The sequence below is a fragment of the Camelus dromedarius genome, chromosome 2, assembly GCF_036321535.1.
Source record: "Camelus dromedarius isolate mCamDro1 chromosome 2, mCamDro1.pat, whole genome shotgun sequence".
Classification (NCBI taxonomy): domain Eukaryota; kingdom Metazoa; phylum Chordata; class Mammalia; order Artiodactyla; family Camelidae; genus Camelus; species Camelus dromedarius.
Genome location: NC_087437.1, coordinates 18,860,801 through 18,867,900, shown reverse-complemented (window position 1 = coordinate 18,867,900; position 7,100 = coordinate 18,860,801). Strand labels below are relative to the sequence as shown.

Below are 7,100 nucleotides of genomic sequence, written 5' to 3'. Positions count from 1 at the left end.
GAAAGTACTCCCTTAGGTATGATCATCCAGGGATCTAGAGAATGAGTAGCCAGCTGTGTGAACTTCTGGGGCCAGAGCAAGCTAGGCAGAGGGAACAGCAAATGAAAAGGCCCTAAAAAGAGAATGTGTTTGGTATATTAAGGTCTAATAAGAAAAGCAGGTTCAGGGAGCAGAAGTGAAATGAGAGAAGGCGAGAGAGGCAAGGAGAGGAACTTCTAGTGAAGAGCCTCCCAGATGATGGACTCCATGGGGGTTTCACACAGTGCCAGCTGCAGCCCCCTCAGCTCTCAAGTCAGCAGAAGTAGTGACTGGAGCAGCCTGATTCCCTCCCTCCCGCCACCATCACCTTGGATGCAAAAAGTTCATCTAATTACCCCAGGGTTCCATGTGCACACTATGATTTCCTTCATGTGCCATGATGTGGAAGGTCGGGTAGCACTGATGTAGCTTTTTTGTAGATCATGTTTAATACTTCAAATATTGACTCCTGTATAGTTTCAAAGGACAAAATTAGAACTATTGCCTAGAAAATATAGAGATGTACTTCAAAACAAGGGGAACTTTAAAAACGATTAGAATCATCCAATGATGGAATGGGTTGCCTTAAAAAATAGTCTGCTAGGAAGAGGACAACACACATATTGGGTAGGAAGACTCAATATTATAAAGATATCTATACACCGTAAATTAATCTATACGTTTAGCATAACCAGGAATAAAACATCAAGTTTCTGTAACTACACAATTTTAAAATTTATATTCCAAGAATATCGGGAAAATTCTTTAAAAAATTTTTTTTATTTCTACTTTTTTTGGGTGGGAGGGTAATTAGGTTTGTTTGTTTGTTTATTCATTAATGGAGGTATTGGGGGGTGAAACCCAGGACCTCATGCATTCTAAGCACGCGCTCTATCACTGAGCTATACCCTTCCCCCAACCCCCAATCTGGGAAAATTCTTAAAAATAATCCTGGAAAAAAAAAAAAAAGAAAAGGAAGACCACCTCTTCTATGTATTAAACATAGAATAATAAAAACAGGACTGTAAGGGATGTGACTAGTGTTAAAAGGAAAAGCATGGTGCCAAAATGGCATCAGTCATTCATGTTAAAAACCCATGATACCAAGCCTAGATTTATACCGGATCTAACTGCAGTTTCAACCTCTCCCAGAAATGTAATCTTAACAGACCAGTCTGGAATTTTCAGGTCAAGCACCTGTAAGGCAATCTGTCATGTGGGCCCTCTCCGTTTCCACCCCTCACCAATCAAAAAGAACCAGTCTGTATAATAAAACCCTGGCTGTTCCCTTCCTCCAACAAAAAAGATGTCCTGGCCTAAAATAATCCTTTCTTCTCTTTTGCTGATAGCTCCTTGCCCCACCCTTCTTCCTATAAAGACCTTCCATTTTGTATAGCCCCTTGCAGGCTTTTCCAGTGCCAGATGGGATTCTATCCAATTCATGAATCTTCCTAATAAAGTCAATTCGATTGTTGAGTTCTGTTTTTTAACACTAGGCAGATAGATAAATGAAACAAAATTAAAAGCCTAGAAACATATACGTAAAGTTGTATATAATTTATATATATAAACTTGGTTTATCACAAAAAATGGTATTCTAGGGGGAGGGTACAGCTCAGTGGTAGAATATGTGCTTAGCATGCGCAAGGTCGTAGGTTCAATCCTCAATACCTCTGTTTAAAAAATATACACACACACACACACACACACATATTTATCTGGCAGGGGAGATACCATGATCACGAAGGTGGTTTTCCCAGGCGAGGCTTATCCATTGCACTCCAGATGTGCTGACCCTTGCGATTTCCCCAAATGTGGGAAATTCGACTGCATAATTTGTGGTAGTGAGGGACTGTGTTCTCACTTTCCTCTGATCTTGTTAATAAGTAAAGAAATAAATAAACCTAATTCCCTACCCCCTCCCAAAAAAGAAAAATAAAATTAAAAAAAGAGAAAATACTAATTAATTCCAGAGTTTTTTTTTCTAGCTTTACTGAAATATAATTGGAAATTGAAATTGTATATATTTAAGGTGTACAACATGATGTTTTGATGTACCTTGTGAAATGATTACCAAAATCAAGCTAATAACATATCCTTCACCTCATCCAGTTACCTTTTTTTTTTTTCTTGGTGGTAGTGAGAACCCTCGAGATATACTATGTTAGTAGATTTCAAGTATGTAACTCTAGTCACCATGCTATACATTAGGTCTCCCCAACTTATGCATCTTATAACTGAAAATGTGTACCCTTTGACCAACATTTCTCCATTTCCCCTGCCCCCAGCCTCTTGTAATCACCATTCTACTCTGTTACTATGTGTTCTACTTTTTAGATTCCACATATAAGTGAGATCATGCAATAATTGTCTTTCTTTATCTGACTTATTTCACTTAAATTCACTAAATTCAGCCATTTTAAAAAAAAATTCCTGCATGGAAAAAAACAATTATAAGAGAACTAAAACTGGAAATTTTAATTTCATTTAAAATTTAATTTTAATTATTCTAAATAAAAACATGTATGTATGGGGGGAGGGTATAGCTCAAGTGGTAGAGCACATGCTTAGCATGTGTGAAGTTCTGGGTTCAATACCCAGTACCTTCTCTAAGAATAAATAAATAAATAAATCTAATTATCTCCCCAGCCAAAAAAAGAAAGAAAAAACTATGTATGTATATAAATCTACATATTGACAAGAAAAGCAACAAGGAGAAAAAACTAACAGAAAAATAGCTAAAGGATGTGAACAGACTGAAAATAAACACAATGACTCTCATATATATGAAAAAAATGCTCAACTTCCTTCATAAGAGAAGTGCAAATGAAAACACCTAAAGGTAACTATTTCTGACCTACTAAATTGGCAGAAGTTGTTTAGTCATTAATATCCTAGTAAGAGTATGGGGAAAAAGTATTCTCATAATTGATGAATGGAATACAAATTGATATAATGTCTACTGAGAGCAATTGACAATATCTAGCAAAGTAATAAATGCATCTGCTCTTTGACCCAGCAATTCTGCTTTTAGATATGTATCCTACAAATCTACACGCACATGAAAAAAAAAGATGTAATATAGTCATTATTCATTGCAGACTTGTTTGTAATAATAAAAGGGCAGGAACACCAAAATCTTCATAAATAGATTGATTCAATAAATGACATATCTGTACAAGGAAATGCTATGCACCAGTGAAAAGGAATAAAGCAGCTTGCTCTAAGTAATGGTATGGAATAATTTCTAAGATATGTTATTAAGGGGAAAATATTGCACTTAATCTGCGAACACTTGGGTTTAATAAAAGAAATAATAACATATGCTTTTAAAATGCCCAGACTATCTCTGGAAGGCTACACATAAAAGTAGCAACAGTGGCTGCCACTGGGGAGCAGAACTGAGGTGCTAGAGGGAGAGGGATAGAAGAAAGGCTTTCTTTCCATTGTATATTCTTTTATACGCTTTGATATTTATATTGTACATGTTATCTAATTTTAAAAACAGATTACAATTGAAAGTATGGAGTGAAAACCTGTATAAGTACAGAAAATCGTTAGCCACTCTCACCATCCTGTAACAGATGGTAGGGAGGTGGGGGATTTGAGGTGAGGCTTGACTTTACTGCGATACTCTGCCATATTGTTTCAATGTGTTGCATTAAGCACATACAGCTTTTCTTGTCTTTCTTTCTTTCTTTTAAAATTCTTATTTTAATTGGAATGTAGTCGATTTATGTTAGTTTCAGGTGTACAGCAAAGCGATTTGGTTATACATACACATACATATATATTTTTTCAGATTCTTTTCCATTACAGCTCATTAAAAAAAATTGAATATAGTTCCCTGTGCTATACAGTAGGTCTTTGTTGTTTACCTATTTTATAGATAGTAATGTCTATCTGTAGCTTTTCTAATTAAAAAAGTTAATAGTAGTTTCCTCACCAGGAGTGCTGGTACAAAGCTGAAAAAATAATTTGCAGGAGGTGGGAAGGGATAAGTTGGGAGTTCGAGATTTGCAGATACAGATATATATAAAATGGATAAACAACAAGGTTATAATGTATAGCACAGGGAACTATATTCAATATCTTGTAGTAACTTATGGTGAAAAAGAATATGAAAACGAATATATGTATGTTCCTATATGACTGAATTATTGCGCTGTACACCAGAAATTGATGCAACATTGTAAACTGACTATACTTTAATTTAAATAAATAAATAAATAAAACTATTTGCAGAGTACTTTGTAGGGGGAATTCCACTTTGATAGGGAATTTCAAACCAGATTGGTGGGTTTTTGGTGTTTTTTGTTTTTTGGTTTTTTTTTAATTTTGAAGTATAGTTGATTTACAATGTTGTGTTAGTTTCTGGTGCATAGTGATTCAGTTATATATATATATACACATTCTTTTTCATTACAAGTTATTACAAGCTATTGAATATACTTCCCTGTGATATACAGTAGGACCTTGTTGTTTATTCTGTATATAGTAGCTTGTACCTGCTAATCCCAACTCCCAATTTATCCCTCCTACCCTCTTTTCCCTTTGGTGACCATAAGTTTCTTTTCTATGTCTGAGTCTCTTTCTGTTTTGTAGTAAGTTCATTTGTGTTCCAGATGGTCTTTAGGCAGCTTTCAACATAAAACACTCCTTAGTTCTATTATCTACAACTCTAGGTGAATTGGTCTTATTTCTCCAACTGGATTATAAGCCCCTTAAGGACACAAAGTCTGAATTTTGCTTTTTAAAAAAATGTCCCTCATCCTTTAGCACAAAGGTACATAAACTTGTCAAATAAAGTCTGTCACTTGAATGCAGGGACATCTATTTTTTCATAGCTGACATGGTACGGATTTAGTGCTCAGAGTTGTTAAGGTTACACATTGTTGTTCTAACCTTTCCTATCACAAAGAGAAATGTAATACAGTTTTCCTGGTAAAGGAGGCTTAGTCAGCACATTTTGCTTTGGGTTTGGTAAAACAAGAATTTGTTCAAAGTCAGTGGACCAAAAAGGGTTGGCCAGCACAATGCTATGATCTCAATTTATACAACACCAACAACAGAGCTGCAGGTCTACAGCCTGGGACCTTTCCCTGGGCACCCATGTGGGTCTCTGATTATCATCGATCCTTCTGGGGTAAATCTTCTACTTAACGTGTCCTGAATGAATGACTGCACTAATGTATGAATACATGCCCAAAGGAATAGACGGATAAATTATTAGATAAATACATGCATTAATTACTGAATGAAACACTTTCCCATGGGGCAGACAGACATATGTATGGGTCATAGACACGGAGCCTGCTAATACTGATGGACCTAGAAAGTAGAAATAGACACAATGAGCCCAGGACCGAGGTCCTTCCTGTTAGGAAGCGGCCCCACCCCCTGGTCAGTGCCGAAGAGTGTGCCCAGCTGAGTAGAGTACAGAGCACAGGTTCAGAAACAAACATATCAAGATGGGCCCCCAACAAGGAACCTTTTATCCCTCCAGGGCCAAGATTAAGCTGCTACTTCAAGAAATACCTACTTGTAAACCCCTTGATTAAAAATATTTGGTTTCCTCCATATTTGGCTCTTGATAATTCCAGATATTCTATACTCAATTTTTTTCACACCAGGAAACATGTATATGTCAAAATGTGATTATATCTAGATTTGTTTTTTCTTTTTTGCCACTTAACCCTTCTCTTACACACACACACCAAAACAATGGAAAATGGCAACTACAGCTCAAAAGCTCACAAAGTCCAAAAAGTGGTCAAGCATATATAAAATGCTGTCTTGAAAAAACTATTAAACTGGCAAAGGTTCCTTTTTTAATGAGAATGCTCAGTGTTACTATGGTCAAAGCAGTTCTACTGGCAAACTCCTGCTGGTGGTAGTATAAATTGGGAAAGCCCTTGGGAGCGCATTGGGCAATCCACCTTGAAAGCTTTAACAATATTCCTACCCTATGTCCTAGTGATCTCACTTTTTACAACAAGGATGTGATGCAAAGAAATAATCCTTATTCTTAGAACATAATCCCAAAATGTTTTTTTAAAGACTTAAAATAGCAGACCCCATCCCACCACCCCCATTTTCCAGGCTCTAATCTTCTTTCTCTGCTTCTCTCCCTAATGAATATTATATATTCATGTGTTTGTCTGTGTTTACTCCCCACCCACCCACAAGAATATAAACAAACTGTGTCCCTAGTGCCTTTGAATAATTCCTTACACATAGTAGGTACTCATAAGTATCTGTTTAACTAATGATTCTTAATAGTGAAAATTAAAACAAATGCAAAAAAATAGAGTAATAATGATTAAGTAATAATGAGCCAGTACGTTTTGGCAATCTTCTGATTGGCTGTTGTGTAGTCATAATAAATGTAATTATAATAACTAGAGCAACTTAGAAAATAGATATACTGTAAAGGGGGAAATCAAAATGCAAAATAGTATAGAGGTGTGGTAGATTATCACAGTAATGACCCCAAGGAACTGCACCTGCTTGTATCTGGACTTTCATTAAATCCCCTCTCACACTAACTCTGGGCTTCATCATGTGACTTGTTTTGGACAATGGAACGTTAGCAAAGACGATTCCGGCAGAGCTTGAAAACTGTTTGCATGGTGGGTCTTGATGTCTCTCTCTTGCTGCTTTTGGAACCCAGCTGCCCAGGTAGCATGCTGGAAATATACCAACCAGCCCATAGCCAGCGCCAGACACTGTCTCATTCACAGAATGAGGCCATATTATATAACATCCAACTCCTGTTGAGCCACCAGAAGACTGCAGTGGCATGAATGGCCCTCATTGATAATAGCAGAAGAAATGCCCAGTTGAGCTCTGCTGAATTGATGACTCACAGAATTGTGAGCAAGCGAAAGGGTTGTAGTATTAAGCACTAAGTCTTTGATATATCTGCTTTATTGAAATAGGTGTGCATATGTAGAAAAAAAAGTAGCAGTGCTGTTTGCACAGAAAGAACTCACAGCAATCTTGTGATGAAAGAAACTCAGGTGAAGAGACTTCTTGACAAGGTGTGACTTGCCATGGCCCCAACCGTTGGCACAGAGACC

The 7,100-nt window shown here is 36.7% G+C and overlaps 1 non-coding gene across 1 annotated transcript; it reads left to right on the top strand.

Moving 5' to 3' along the window:
• Positions 1-1,728: 1,728 nt before the first annotated feature.
• Positions 1,729-1,891, top strand: LOC116155810 (U1 spliceosomal RNA). Its single transcript, XR_004139705.1, has one exon. It is a non-coding gene; the product is annotated as a U1 spliceosomal RNA (small nuclear RNA).
• Positions 1,892-7,100: the final 5,209 nt, after the last annotated feature.